This window comes from Leptonychotes weddellii, chromosome 6 (assembly GCF_054177405.1).
Source record: "Leptonychotes weddellii isolate Sample4059 chromosome 6, ASM5417740v2, whole genome shotgun sequence".
Taxonomy (NCBI): domain Eukaryota; kingdom Metazoa; phylum Chordata; class Mammalia; order Carnivora; family Phocidae; genus Leptonychotes; species Leptonychotes weddellii.
This window is the reverse complement of record NC_138374.1, coordinates 1,581,442-1,597,484: the sequence shown is the minus strand read 5'-3', so window position 1 is coordinate 1,597,484 and position 16,043 is coordinate 1,581,442. Positions and strand designations below refer to the sequence as shown.

Genomic DNA, 16,043 nt, shown 5'->3' with positions numbered 1-16,043 from the left:
AGCAGCCCGGGCCTCTGATAGGATGATGACCACAGTCATGCAGATCTGCAAAGCTACCAGGAAAGAGCTGAAAACGTTCAAATAGAAACTTACTGAAACTAGTCGATTTGACAGACCACTCTTGCTCTCTCCCCAGGAGGGGTGTTTAACTGATGGGATCTGAAGTGGTTCTCGCTGCCACTTTATTCCAGAGCAATTCCGGCACATGGCAGTGCAAGGCTGTGGACCCCTCCCCCCGCCCCCAACAAAGCTGCATGTGGGTCTGGAAGCAAAGTGGGTGCTCTGCACGTATTTATTTTCCTATAATGGCTTTATTAAGATATAATTCACATACCATAAAATTCACCCATTTGAATACAGTTGGTGGTTTTACTAGATTCAGAGAGTCGTGAAACCATCACCACAATCATTGTTAACACACTGTCACCCCAAAAAGAAACCCCGTGCCCATTAGCAACCACTTCCCCTTGCCCCCTAACCTCCCCACCCTGCCCTCTACCCTACGCAGCCTCTAAATTCTACTTTCTGTCTCTGTGGATTTGCCTGTTCTGGATGTCTCATATAAACAAAAACATATACTGTGTGGTTTTTGTGACGGGCTTGGTTCACTGAGCATCACGTGGCCAAGGTCCCTCCGTCCAGGGGTCAGCACTTCCTGGACATCTGGGTGGTGTCCACTCTTCGACTGTTGTGAGTAATGCTGCTACGAACACTCGTGTACACACTTATGTGTGGACAGATGTCTTCCTCTCTTGAGTATATTCTAGAAGTGGAGCTGCAGAGCCCGTGGTCTGTTTGAGCATCCGAGGCGCTGCCAGGCCGTCTTCGACCGTTCTGCATCCACCAGCCTGTAAGGGGGCCCAGTCTCTTCACACCCTTGCCTGCACTGGTCACTACCCATCCCTCTTATTTTAGCCACCCAGTGGGTGCAAAGTGCATTTCGTGGTGGCTCTGATTTGCATTTCTTGACGGCTTAATGGTACTGAGCATCTTTTCACGTGTTTATGGGACACCCATGTGTCTTCCTGGGAGAAATGTCTATTCCGAGTCCCTGCTCATTTATTCATCGGGTGCTTTCTATTGTATGTATACTTTTACAAGTCCAAATGAATCTTTACCAAACTTGCTAATTCTACAACACGTGGAAAATGACAGCTACATCCACATAATTGATGCAGACTGAGTGGCTTGTGTGGTAAGCTCAAGCTCCTCACTGATCGACCACAAGCTTCCTAACGAAGTCTCCAGACACCCTCCAGGAACAAGGGCACACCCTCAATGACCATGGGACTCTAACACAAGGACCCTGCAAGCATCCATGCTACCTGCCCCTCAGCCATGGTCCATAACATACCCTCCATCTTTTATACCATCGATCCTCTTTCTCTAAGTGTTGCTTCCACCTGTGTAAATGACCAAGCCACATACACCCCCAGTGAAAATGTCAGAACACTGACTCATGTTCATCTGCTGGCCCCCACGGTGGCCGGGGCAGCACCCGCACTTGCTCACGCACATGGGGTGGGTTTAGAAGGGCCTCAGGAGCCGCGTCCTCCTCCCCTTCCACACCGGTCCAGGAACACACGAGCTGTCTGCAGCACAGGAGAACCTGGGGACAGGGGACAGTCCTCTGCCCTTGCTCTTGGCAAGATTCAGACGCTGGTCTTCACCCGGTGAAGGGAGCTGCCCTTGCAGAAAGCAGCAGGGACCTGCCCAAATGCCCAGCATGAACGCCGCACCCAAGCTCCGCTCCGGGCCCGGCAGAGCTGCCGGGAGAGATCAAAGCAGCAAGGCTCAATGATGTGCTTAACCGTGAGGGTGAGTGGGCGGAGTCCTCGGAAGATGCAGTAAGTGCATCCTGCCTGCACGCCGGACGTCAAGCCACGGAGCGCACGTGGCCCCCGAATGATCCTCTGAGAGAGTCCACCGAGAACCACCAACCCGGGCTGTCTGTGGGTTTCCTCCAGCGGCTGCGCCGCGCATGACTGGAACGTGGGAGGGAGCAGCAGGTGCTGAACACTGGGGGCAACTCTGCACACACGGGCTGATCCCACTTGCTCACGCACCACTGCTGTTAAAATGAAATGTCTCAAGGGTTTGCAGAGGCCGAGGGATTATGGGCAACTTTAATTTTCTCATTTACGCTTCTTGATTATTTTCTAAGTGTTTTAAGTGAGCATTAATCACTTTAATAATTGGGGAAATCTATGAAGGATATAATGAAAAGACAAACAACAGCCAAAAACGATGCCTTTGGTTCACCAACAGCTAAACTGGAGGCCACTGTCACTGGGACTCTGCCATGGTATGAAGGGACAGACGATGCTAGTTGTCTACAGAGCTGTTCTGGTCCCGTGGGTGCATTTCTTGGGATCAGAGCCATGGCTGGTGCATGGGCTGGGCAGAGGCAAAGGTGAGGATGAGCTGCAGGTGGACGTGCTGATGTGTGTGTCTTCATGGGCTCAGCAGGGACAGCGGGTGGCGGACACTGGGTGCCCTGACTGCACACGGCAGACTGGCTGGGGCGCGCAGAAGGCGTTAACAGTCATTCTACTGCAAAACCCTTCTTATGAGAGTGCAGCTATGAGGGCACGACAGAAATTTAAAAATCATGAGAAACCTAGGAATACCTTTACCTCCGTGAATCGGAAAGTTCAGAAGCAAAGGACAAATTCCAGGGAGGGAGAAATGTGCCAAAACTGACTCAGGAAAATAAAGAAAACTTAAATAGTCATGTGGTTAGAAAAAATATTAAGTTATTACTTAAAACTCTTCCAACAAAGAAAAAGCACAGATCTGAACAGACTCATGGGAGAGTTCTGGCAGTCCTGCCTCACAGAGATTCTTCCAGAATGAAGAGAGACACTGAGGCCAGGACGAGCCATCGCACAGGGTCCCACGCTGTCTGTGCATGGGCGGAACCTCCAGGACAGGTCACCCATAGGGCAGCAGCTCAGAGGCTGCCCGGGGACTGGTTGGGGGCGGGGGGCAGGGGGCAGTGGAAGGAAGGGGCTGATCAATCGGTTCAGGGATTTTGGAGGGGTGATGAAGATGTTCTGGAACTAGAAGGCGGTGTTGGTGACCCAGCACTCGGTGGATGAATGTCACTGAACTTCATGCTGCCAAACAGCTAATGGTTCACTTTACATTTTGTGAATTCGAACTCAATAAAAACTGGGCACATCAGCCTCACTCATGAGCTAAGAAGAAAACCTTCCAGAAGTTGTCTAAGGGGGGTGTTTCTGAGCATGGACCAGGGAGGTCTTCAATCCAGCACCAAGATCAGGGGCTGGGCCAGCAGGAGCCCCTTCCTGCCGAAGGGGACCGTGGGGCTGCCCAAGCACGCAGCAGACCAGGGAGAGACCTCGTGCATGTCTCGTGGCCTGGCCGGAGAAGAGAGCGGGAAGCTTTCTCGGGCTGGGCTGAGAGGGCAGGGGCGGGTGGGGGTCTGGATCACGCGGTCAGCCCCTTCCACGAGATGAGGAACCGTTCCTCCATCAGAAGCAGTGGGCGCCTCTGTGCCTCCCGGACACAGGCCTCCCTGGCTCTGAGGCTCTGCCCTCCCAGCTCTGCACTCAGGGTCCCCCACTCTCCCCTTGGAGTGGAAGGGCATTTCCACCTTGTGCTTGGCCGTCCAGGACCCTCCCCAGCCACAATGAGCACACGGTGATATGGGGTGACTTCCCAGCGTGTGGAAGGTCAGGCTTCTCAGCTCAGTGCCTCTAACTCTATCTTAGGTTGGACAGCACGGGAGCATCGCCCATGTCCGTCCAGCAGAGAGCACACGAGATGCATCTGACAAGACTCGCGTGACTGGGAAGGAGTCACGAGCTCGCGCATCTCCCCGAGCATGGTGGTGCTGGTGCACACAGCGCAGGGAACTGAGCGGACTGAAGACACCGAGGTCGCCTATAGGAGGGAACGGACCGTGAGGACCTGGGCTGTTTCTTTCTCGGGTCGGCAGGACCGTCTTCACGGGCAGATAACAGGAAAGGACCTCGTTCTGTGCATGCTGCATAAACAGGGAAGGGACATTCTTGGGACGCGGTATAATTTTCATGATCCAGGCTAACTTGACCAGTGGAGTCTCCCGCCTGGGAAATCCTCGGAGCAGCGGCCGAGTGCTCAGGAGCCGTGCTGAGCGCCCAGCGGGGTGCGGTGCCGTGGACCCCGCCCTGTGGACGTTCGGCACGGGGAGTTGAAGCGCAGACTTGTCAACAACCTGCTACCAGGTGAGGGGCGAGCACAGGATAAGAGGCCAAGAGCTGGAAAGGTTCCGGCAGCTGAGAGGGGTCACGGCAGGTGCCACAGACAAGCTCAGTGCTCTACTGGACTTCCAGAAATGGGGGAGGGGTGTGAACAGAGGGGAAAGGAAAGGCCATGGAAAGAGGGCGCAGGTGGAAGGCGGAGCAGTTAGAAGTCAGGTGGTCGTTCTAACACCACGTACCCGCTCCTTTCTGAGGGTCCCCCTTTCTCATGAGGGCGGTCCTGCAGCCCACGGTCTGGCACCACGCAGGGACACGGTGCCGGGAGAGCCTGGGACTCCACGTGGCTGCCAGTCCTGCGCCATCATTCACCTGCAGTGAATGGAATGCAGGGAAAGGGCGAGGGTCGAGAGAAGGGGTGAGCTCCCAGCGGCATGAGTGGCTCTCGCAGCAGAACGTGTCCCCACCGAGCCACGGTCCACAGCCCGGGGCCCAGGCTGCAGAGGCGCCGCCTTGCTCACCCCACTCCCACTCTGCCTTCCCGCTGGACTCCAGCAAGACGAGCTGATGGGCTGAGCGCTAAGCTCAAGGTCATGCTGTCACCCTGTGGACTCACGTGGCCTCGGGGAAAGTCACAGTCTTCTGTCTCAAGCTCATGACCGACGGTCTATGGGGGTCCCTGACCAGCTAGCCAACTAGCATGTTCCTCATTCTGAACTAAACTGAAAACATGCAGCACCCAGGTGTGCAGGGCAGTGATAATCTACGACAGGGTCAGGAGGGAGAGCACCATGGGATGAGACTATGGTCAGGTTCTGACTGTTTTTGGCACACAAATACCCACCAGGAACATTTAAAACGGAAATGTTGGGCCCAGAGGAACTCTCAGCACACAGCAGGCTGCTTGCTGCCTGGCCCTGGAGCATCCGTCCCCCTACATGGAAAGACGGCCAGCACGCCAGAGTCCTGGGAGCCGCAGCCCCGGGGAGAGAGCCGTGGACGTTGTTCACGACCCCGTCGGAGCACGGCCGTGCCTAGACTCTTCCGGGGAAGGGGCTGAAACGGTGAACGAGCGCTTGTTCACGGCCTGCTCTGAGGCAGCCCCTGGACCTCTCCTCCCCAACAAGGGAGCCGCCAGGCGTCTAGCTGACTCGCAGGGAAATGAGTGGTTGCGCTTGCTGGTGAGTAGAGAGAGGGAGAGCACATCCCCTTCGTCGCGGACATTTATAAAACCTCCAACATCAACAGAGCATTTCAACAGCACGCATCTTTCTCTGCTAAACAGCTTCCCCAGCGCACACTTGTCTCGTGACCAAGGACCACCCCGAGTGTGCAGAGTGCCCCGACCCCGCACGGCCTCCCCGGCTGCCGCATCTCAGGGTCAGCATGAGCCCCCTCCCCAGCTGCTCTTGCCTCAGAGAGCCGAGGCTGGGCCGGAATTCTCCGGAGTGTTACAGCGTCAGTGGGCTGACAGTCTGTGGGCCCGCGTGAGGGGATCCCGCTCATTATTACAGCACGGAGCACGGGGGCCCTGGGGATTCCTGCAGAACATGGTCGGCAGCCCTCCCCCTCGTAGGGGTCTCCCACCATCCACACTGACACAACTCAGTGCTCTGGACCTCTGCCCTGGCCCCCAGGTCCAGCGTTGGGGGTCTGCCTGTCCACACTGAGGGCAAACCTCGACTTGTCTACCCCATTCTCCCCTCGCCTGCCCTTCCTCCCGTCTCGTGCCCGTCCCACCTCAGGACGACCTGGTCCTGCCGCCCCCAGCTGCCCCAGTGACCACAGTCCACAGGCAGAGGCCGCTCAGGCCAGCCCAGGGCCTCGACCACCCCTCTGCTCTCTTCCAGTCCCACCTCAGGTCTGCCCGGCTGCCCCCAGAGCCAGGACAGAGCGTGCACTTTGGCACAGCTGTCCGCCCACGTGCTCAGAGGACTCCCGTCCTCTGCATGCCTCAGTTTCTATGTTGTGCCAGAAATCTGGCTGCTGGAAAAGCTGTTACTGGAGTTTAATCAGAGGAGACGCACCTGCCATACTGTCAGAAATGTGACTTACAAAGAAGGGCATAAGCAGTAAAGTGTTGTCTCTACATCTTACTTAATGCTGTTCTCCTGGCACTTTCCAAATCCCTAAAATAAATTAGACTTAGGTGCACCGACTTTTTATGCACAATGTTTGTGTGGCTTTGATCTTATTTCCTCACCAAAGAGGTCTGCTTGAGAGTTAAGACCGAAGCAGCTTAGCCCAGAGATCCTTCTGGGTGTGCCCCTGGACCAGCCACCTGCAGCGATGTGCATCAGGGTCCCTTCCCACATCCTCGATGCCACCAGCCGTGGACGTTGTTTCCAACGGTGCTGTTGTCACAGAAGGACTGAAGGGGCCCAGCCCAGGAAGGAGCTGGGGGCGCCAGTTACAGGCACACTAAGACAATGCTCGGGCCCATGACTATAGCAGCCAAGCCTCCTCCGAGCATGTTTTCCATTCAAGCAACCACCACCACGTGGCTCTTGCCTCACTCCTGTGTCTCAGACCAGCCTATTTTTCTCACAGCTCTTGCAGGCTCTCTGGTAACGATGGCTCCCTTGCAAGGACACCAGGCCCGCCGCAGGGTTCCCACGGCCCACAACGCTGTGCGTGAGCCTGTGAGCGTGTGAGTGGGGCTTTGCAGCCCTCCTCTGCCGGGCTGGCCACAGACTCTGGATTAAGGCCCTCGGTGCCGGGGGACCCGGCCATAGGGCTGGATTTGGTCGACATCCCCATGGTGCCTGTGGCCCCCCCTCCAGAGTCCTGATCACTGATTTTAGCACAGTGGCTTTATTGCTGAGTGTGACTGGCTGGTGGGAGGGAGGGATGGAGGGGCAGAGGGCCGGTGGTGCATAAGAAAAACACGCAAGGCTTTTGGATGGGGCCCTGGGTCCCAGCCGGCTCTACCCTTCCCAGCACCAGCACATAGGTAAGGTGGACCTGCCCAGCCTCCCACCCTGGCTCCCAGCATTAAGGAATGGAATCGGTTGAACAGGGTCCAGGAGCCTTTTCAGGGTGAAACTTTGGGGTACGGGGAAATCCCAGTCTTGCAAGAACGTAACAGTTGGGGCAGGACCATTCCTGAGAAGTCCTTCACCATCAATGCTGGGCTGATGAGCAATGTCAGGAGCCAGTTCTGTGTCCCCAACTCTGCTGAGAAAGTCTGGGGCGGGTGGAAGGTTCCCTGAGCCGCGAGACTGTGGGTTAGGCCGGGGGCGGTGGGGTGTGGGATGGACACCTTCAGAGCAGCCTGTCACCTCTCCTAAACAACAGCGCTTCTAATGGCTGGGCCTCATTCAGCAGAGAGGTGCCTGGAGACAGCGGTGCCCTGTGCGCCAGCCTCGGAACGACTCAGGGCGAGTAAGACCCAGAAAGCCCTGACCTCCTGGAGCCAACATTCAGGGTTGGGAGGGTAAAGGCACACTATGTCCGAAACAGACGCCAAAGAGAATTTGGACAATGAGCAATGCTACCAAGTAAATAAGCAGGTGAGGTGGGGTTTACTCCAGAGGTGCTGCAGAATGGGAGACTCGGGTCTCAGAGCCAAGGCCCCAGTGACGGAGGAGTAACTGGCATGTGCGCACTGGGAGAAGAGCTGAAGGCAGAGGCAGCGGCCAGTGCAAAGGCCCTGAGGCAGGGTGGGGAAGCGGGGGATGGTGCAAGCAGCAGCTGAAGCACCGGCTGGGGTCACAACGGTGGGTCCCAGGGACTCTGGGTAGAAGTCTGGGGTTTGCTCCCAGCTCCCGGAGACAACCCCAGGAGTCCTAAGCAGGGGAAGGCTTGGTGTGGTATACATGGAGGAGTGACCCATGGCTCCTGCGTGGAAAACAGCTTATACGAAAGGGCACAATAGGAGCAGAGAGACAGCATGCGGGAGCCACGGTCTGCTGGTGGTGCTGGCCCGGACGAGGGAGGCGGATTTGGGGGTGGGTTTCAGGGGGGTGATGGCTGACGGGCTGGATGTGACGGATCAGGCAAAGACAGGAGCCAGGGATGCCCCCAATCAGGCAGACTGGGGGGTCCTTGGGAAGAAGGGGGTTAACCCAGAAGGCTGCAGGAGGAACACGTTCTCGTGTTCTGCTTTATGAGCAGGACAGTGGGCTGGGGATCAATACTCCTTTTATAGGAAAGTGCAGTGTGAGACGTCCATCAGAAAGAGCAGGTGCCCAGTGGGAAACCGGATCCATCAACATAGCACTCAGGGGAGAAACAGGCCCAGGAGATAAGGCTGGGCGAGTTACCATCCAAGGAGAGGGTTTGGGATGACTGAGAGAGGCGGTGTTGGACACCGTAGGGTCCTGTGCACACGCCCCACCCCCCCCGGAACACCAGCAGGAGGGGACCACCATGCTTGGCATTTCAGGAAACAGCCCAGATGCCCACCAGCAGCAGAACACAGGACGCATGGTACGCATGGTGTGGATCCCCACTAATGAACGAAGGTTTTACCAAGGGCACATGATTGCATTACAACTCCAAGCCTCAGTGGGATGGCTTAAAAAAACAACCAACAACAAAACCATCATTTTGAGCAAAAAAAGAGAATCACAAGAATGCATGGATTATGATATTTATGTAAAATTCAAAAGAGCCTGAATTACACAGTATATTGTTTGGAGACAATACATATATGGTAAGCATATTTCTAAAACACAGCAAAGCAGTGATTCGCACACATTCAGGAGAGTAATTATCCCTGGGGTAGTCAGGAGTCGAGGCTCCTAGGAGCACGGGGGGTGTGGAAACGTCCACTTTCTCAGGCTCAGACGGAGGTATCGGGGGTTCTATTGTATCCGCGTTCTTTATACTCGGCATAAACATATACGTGCTTTTGTGTGCGTGATGGATTTCCGAGGTTTCTTTTCAAAGAAAGAGTGAATTGCAGCTAACAGTGCAGACGGCCACCAGAGCTGAGAGCCTGGCATTTCTCAGGGAAGGCGGCAGGAAGCGAGCCGGCCAGGGGGAAGACAGGGCAGAGGAGGACCTTTCCTAGATGGACGCTCGAGAGCACGTGCGCTCGCTCTCAGGGAGGACTCACCGCGGGAGCCAATCCCCACATTGGCATCTCCGTTTAGGGAAATCTGCACTTCCCCTGCCCAAAGGTCAGCCTGACTATTTGCAACTTGTCCCCTTAACATGAGTTCACTGTGGAGAACAGACTATATACAAAGCCTTTTTGTTTGTTTAAATCCAATAACTTTTCTATGAAAAGCAGCTTGATCCCTGTATTAGAGACACGTATGCCTTCCTCACAGAAGCCGGCTGAGTCCCAGGCACTTTGGGGTGTCAGTGATTTCACTGTTATAAGCATTTTTGTCTCTGAAAAATCTCTAAGTGTGAAGATGTAGGATGACGTTTTTGATTACAGTGGGGGAGGAAATAATTCCTGGATAAAAAGAGAAAAGCCTTCCTCCCCCGCAGCTGGGTCACTGTTGTTATGAACCCATGCTGGCGTCTGTGGGTGTCGCTAACGAGGGCAGTCGCGGCCATGGAAGGCCGCGTGGCAGGCCGTGTGGCAGGGCGCTGGTGTGCGGGTCCCTGGCTCGTTGCAGAGCTCAGATGCTACCTCCCGACAGAAACAAGAATAGTCACTTCCCAGCTGTTCGGTGGCAGGACAAAATGCAAAATTTAAACCATTAAATAGTTCTGGAAGCAAAAGAACAGGTGGTAAATGGTTTCCCAGGCAGATGGTACTTTTTAATCATTGTGTTCGACCGTCAGCCGCTCTATGAGTGGCTGTAACTATCACTCATATTTTACCTTTTTCACTTGAATGCTTGCAAAATGGGGGCCTAGATTCAAAACGAGCTACCATCAGTCTTTTTTTTTTTTTAAGATTTTATTTATTTATCAGAGAGAGAGAGAGACAGAGTCAGGCAGAGGGAGAAGCAGGCTCCTTGCTGAGCCAGGAGCCTGATGTGGGACTCGATCCCAGGACCCTGGGATCATGACCTGAGCCGAAGGCAGAGGCTTAACCGACTGAGCCACCCAGGCGTCCCTAAAACGAGCTACCATCAGTCTTAAAAAAAAAAAAAGGAAGAATCACTTCATTTATTTTCTCAACTCGGGGCAGTGCTGGAGCCATGCGGCGCTATGACCCCCAGGGGGTCAGGGACGCGGCGGGCAGGCCGCAGGTGCGAGCCCGGGCAGCGTGCAGAACCACCCTCCGCCTCACGCTGCAGGCTCCCCCCAAAACCTCAGGGTCTCCTTAGACACTAGGAAATAAATACGGCACAAGATCCGTCTTTCTCCGAACGCTTCCTTCTTTAGCCTGAGTTCTAACACTTAAAGGAGCCCTTGGAACGAAGGCAAAGTGCGTCCAGCTGCAAGCCGACGGACAGAGCGGACAGGAGGACAGGAGGACGTGCACTCCGCCGGCCCTCCAGCCACCGCCACAGACCCTCAGGCGTATCTGCAGGCCCAGCCCTGGCTCCACCTTCCCTCCCGTCTATGTCACCCTGACTCAGGAGTGGGCGTGTGAGAATCAGCAGCAGAGATGGTGTGAACGACAGAACCGGTCGCACGGTATGGAGTCTGGCCACGCACGCAGGGGAAACTGCCCAAGGTGCAGACGTAAGGAGCACGGCCTGGTGCCCGCCGCGGGCTGAGCGAGGACAGGCAGACACAGCCCCGCCACACACGACCTACAGGCCGGGGAAGGGGACAGATGCATGAACAGACGGCAGTCTGCGGGGTCCCAGGGAAGAGGATGCGAGGACCAGCTCCGTGTGTGCCCGCAGCGCTCTGGAGGGAAGACTCCAGTTCACGATTGACGTGGACCAGCTCGTGGGGCTCTTCAAATACGGTGTCTTAATTTGAAACGTTAAATCATGTTATAGGCATATGATTAAGTGTGGCTCTTCCGGCTGATCTTCTTTCCAGCGATAAGCCTATCTCCTTCTGGGTCCTTCGTTCCTGGATCACTAATGCTCCCCGCTGAGCTTATTCACACACCAGCAGAGGTTTCCACACCTTGTTAAGGGGGGTTCTAGAATATAAACCAGGGTTTCTCGGCAGAAGCACTATTAACATCTTGGGCCAGATAATTCCTCATCGTGGGGGCCATCCCGGGCATTGTGGGGTGTGTGGCAGTCTCCTGGCCTCTGCCCGCCAGATCCCAGTAGAACCCCCCAACTTGTGACGACCAAAAAAATGTCTTCAGCTGTCGCCAACCATCTGCCCCCGGGTGAGAAGCATAGAGCTACACCCTGTAGGGCTTCTACGCTTACCTGGATTTCATGACTAAGCCAAGGGCATAAATAAAATAGTCCAGCTCCTTTACCAAATACGTGAATTCTCTGAATAAAAACAAGATTATTCACCTGTAGATAAATTAAAACTCACATGCTTTTATAAATCAATTTCAATATGGCGCACACTTCACAGACAGATGCGTTTTTCTTGTTCTGTAAAATCTGCTTCGCCGGGGATGTCATTCTGTCTCAGCCCCACCTAGCCCTTCTCCCAGCCCTGTCCCCCTCCAGGAGCCTGTTCCGAGAGGTGGCAGGAATTTCCCAGCATCGAGAATGCTCATCGGCCCTGGCAACTCCTCGATCTCACCGAATCTCATTCTATGGAGCTACTGACTGGTTAAAACGAGCTCTGAGAGACAAACTATCTGTTCAGGTTTCTCCGATCCATGGTTCCCAGAAAGTTTTTAAGGAAATTCTGGAAAGGGCTCATCACAGGCACGGCCAGTCTCACCCAGATGCCTTCTGCTGACATCAATGGGACACTGCCAGGGACAGACTGCTAGGTGGTTGGATCGCCCAAAGGACCCACTTAGCAGGGGTGCCCTGGGTAGGACCACAGTCACTGTGGGTGCCAGAGCTGGGCACAGAGCTCGAGGCTGCTCCCCGGGCTGGGGTTGTGCATCTGGACCAGCCCCACCACTCTTACTCAATTCCCACCCGATCCCTCTGCTGCAGCGTTCGGTTTTTGTTTTCGGGTTTTCGGATCAATACCACAGGGGCCGTTTTAGAAGCTGCCTCTGGACGCCCCCCCCTCTTCCTGATGGCACATTTCGGTGGTTACCTACAAGACAGATCATGTTGACGCAGTCATCCTCTAACTGAATGCATATTACGGCAAATTTGATTATAGCACTTTATAAAATGCAAACACAGAAAGACACCTAATTATTATGTCACTTTATAAATCATAGGAGGCATGGGAAACAAAGCCACCCCTGGGGTACATGCGTTTGGGTTCCTTCTAAGATTAATTTTCTCAGAAAACAGTAAGTCATCCTTAATAAATGCCAATGGACTGATGGATTTTAACTGAAATCTTGACACAGCTGTAAATTATGTTCCACACAAGAGATTATTTATGTGTTTTATTTATTTCCCCATCACACCCTAAATGCATGTTCACTAACAGCCTGAAATAGAAATAAGATTTTGTTCTTGAGAATACAATGTTCTACTGACCAACTAATTTATCAAGCCATAGTGAACTACAGACGCCAAAGACCACATCTGATTTTCCAGAAACAGTATCAGCAAATCAAAACAGGAGAAGAATGAAAATGGGTTGTTCCTCTTTCTCCCAAGAACCTGGATGTGTGTGTGCACGGGTCTCACAACCTAGAGACGTTTCCTGTTACTGATAACCTGGCAATCAATGATATTAATGCTAACATTAGAATTCTAGTATCGGATTAATATGAGAACCCACAGAATTTTTATTCAGGTCTTATCACATCACAAGCAAACCTAACCCTGAAGCAGTAGGACCAGCTCTCAAGATCTGAGTACTTACTAAAAGTCATTTCAAATTCATGCTTTCTTGCTACACTTAAGGGAAGGACCTAAGCTCACGTTCACTAGTGGCTTGGACACATGGCCTGCCGGTCACGATTAACAGACACACACCAACATCTGTGAATACACATGGACAATAGAGCTGGAACCAGTCCAAGACCCGCGTCTCTCCATCTCCCTGCTGAGCCCCCCGAACACGCATCGCAGCTCCACTCGGGTACCAGAGTGTCTACCAGCCCCACATCTGCCCTGAAGACTTCCCAGAAGAAGCGCACACCCATGCATTAAAAGGAAGTCGAGGACCTCCATGGCCATCCATGCCCCTCACAGTCAGCCACGCGCATCAGGGACCTCCTGATATCCCTGCCCCCACGTTCACAACAAGCCAGCCGGCAAGCCCAGAGCGGGTGACTTCGTGAGTCCCAGCATTGCACTTTTTTGTGTTTTATTAACTTAGATGCTTATCTAGTTTCTGTTGTCTTTGCTCCCTTCCGAGCTCCATGTAAGGAAACCACAAACCTCTGGGGACCTTGACACTCTCAGTGACTACATTACTCTGCCTCAACACTTAGTAAAGGGAAGTCTCACTTCTCCGAATAGAAACTTCTAACTTGACTTCATGGCAGAAAACACCCAAGTAGACTTAGCAGGACATTCTTCAATGGAGTTGAGGTCCATTTGTGTAGCGTGAAGATGAGCCCCCACAGCATGTCCCTCCCTGGGTGCCCTCGGCACACGAATCCAGGGGTCCCCAAAGCCGGAGGCAGGCTGTGAGCTCCAAACCAGCTCCAGGCTTGGAGAGCCCATGCCCTGTGCTTACCGGAGAAGGGGGCGGTCCTCAGGGGTATCGTGATGGGTGCCAAAGTCAGGAAGTGGCAGGGCTGCACGCTGGAGGGGGATGGGCCCCCAAGTCCCTCGGGGTCCACAGACACCACGGCGGCCGCGGCAGTGATGGCAATCCCGGGGCTACTGCCAAGAGGCTTCAGGCTGTTGTGACAACCACCTGCAGAACAGGGACAGGGAGGTCAGCACGGGGAGGCCCGGTGTCCATCAGGGGCAGCTGCCATAACATGACGCAGCGTATCATCACCCAGGAAACAAGGGCAGCCCTAACCCGTTTCTCGGAAACCCATGCTGGGTGCCAGTATCCCAGAAATAAATGGGATGGGTTCTCAGTCCGCCCAAATGTTGACTGTGCACAGAGCACATGCACACCGCTACGTGATGTTCCGTGAGGCACAAAGCTTAGTCGCCGGGGGACACGCGTGCCTTAGAGAGCAGCTCCTTGGCTGTGGGACCCACGTGGTACATATATAACCAGGGATGGTGGTGACAAGCACACAAACCCCCGGAGCAGCGGGGGCTGCGGGCCAAGCAGGAGCGCATAAAGGTCGGAGCGGGCTCGGAGGAGAAGGCAGCTGTGGGTCAGGGTGGGGAGGGTTCTCTAGAGCCCAAGAGGCTCCGCTGACCCCTGAGGATGTGGCTGCCACCTGCCCCTGCAGAGGAGGAACTTGATACCCATATCGGCTTGGGCAGCCCCTTGTGAGGAGTCAGGCTCCAAACTCGCAATTTGGCTTGTCTTTCCTGGCATAATTGGAAACACTTGAAAGTTTGCTTCCGTCTCTGCCTTTTCTGTAGAGTTGTTTTTTTGGGTTTTTTTAAGGAATCTTCAGTCCCTAAAATAAGTATGGTTTCTAAGAAATATTCTGTAGGTACCAGCTTATATTGATGGTGCAAGTTCTGGAAAGCCATTTGGAAATGTTTTAAAAATGTTCATATAGTTTACCACTTTCAATCTAATGTTTCCCTTTCTAGAATTCACCCACATGCCCAATGCCTTAAGATAAAGTTTATAGTGAGAAGCTAGAAAAGCCAGCAAAGGGCAGATGCTTGTATTAACAATGGTGCGTCCACTCAACGAGACACCGAACAGTAGAATCATACCAGGGAGAACACTCGGCGCCATAGGGGATGGCTCACAATATGTTCAGTAAATAAAGCAAATTACAAAATCATTTATATTTCTATACCATATAGTCATTCAGTCAGCAGCTCCTGATTTGGTTGACTAGATGCCAACCATGTTCTAGCTCTTAGGGACAGAGCAATGAACCGAGCAGACGGAAGGCCTGCCTTCAGGGACCACACCTCCCAAGGAGGGAAGACACATGGTATATACTTCCCTTGTTTATTTGCTTTGTCTTATAGGTTGATGGGCACAATGCAGAAAAGTAAAGTGGGGAAGAAAAAGGATGGGGAATTGGTAGGTGGGTTTCATCTTCATACAGGGTTGTCAGGAAGGTCTGCCCTGAGAAGAGAATTTGTAGGTGACAGCCTGCAGGAGGCGAGAGGTAAGAACAGGCCAGGGAGAGGTGGGGAAGTGCAAAGGCCCCGAGGCAGGCGCCTACCCAGTGTGTTCCAGAAGCTGCAAGGCGAGCAGGGAGGTGGAGTGGAGGGGCAGAGATGAGGAAACGTGGGTGTGGGGTCAGGAGGAGACTGCCTTGCGGGCACACTGAGGCATGCGGCTGACAGGAGGGTGGGGTGCAGAGGAGCAGCACGTTCTAGTTTCATTTCAGTGTCTCACCGTGGCTGCCTTGTTGGCAACACACGGGAAGGGGGCCAGCTGCGTCCTGGCTACACTCTGCCAGATCCTAGGTCTTTGTTTTTGTCTTTCCACAGTGTTCAAATCCTCTTTGATTGGCATATACAAATTTTAAAACTATAACTTAATTTCTATGGAGTAGTTCGAAGTGTACAGGAAAAGGGGGCACACAGTACAGAGTTCGCACAACGCCGCCACACGGAGCGCCCGGCCCCCCAGCTTCCGGTCTTGCATCACTGCGGTGCACCCGTCACCCTGAAGAACAGGCACCAGTACGCGGTGGTTAACTGAAGCCCCCCCGGACAGCAAGCTTCGTGGTTTGTGTGTGCATTCTCTGAGCTTTGCCAAAGACAGACGGTCATGCATTCCCGTCGCAGAATACAGAATACAGAAGAGCTGCACTGTGCTAAAATCCTGTGTCCTGCCTGTTCATCCCCCTCCCGCCCC

The 16,043-nt window shown here is 53.8% G+C and overlaps 1 non-coding gene across 1 annotated transcript in view; it reads right to left on the bottom strand.

The window, feature by feature from the left end:
• Nucleotides 1-13,556: 13,556 nt before the first annotated feature.
• Nucleotides 13,557-16,043, bottom strand: part of LOC102727496 (uncharacterized) — a 43,461-nt gene continuing 40,974 nt past the window's right edge. The window contains exon 4 of the transcript XR_014146120.1: nt 13,557-13,997. This is a non-coding gene — a transcript (uncharacterized LOC102727496). The remainder of the gene's footprint in view (nt 13,998-16,043) is intronic.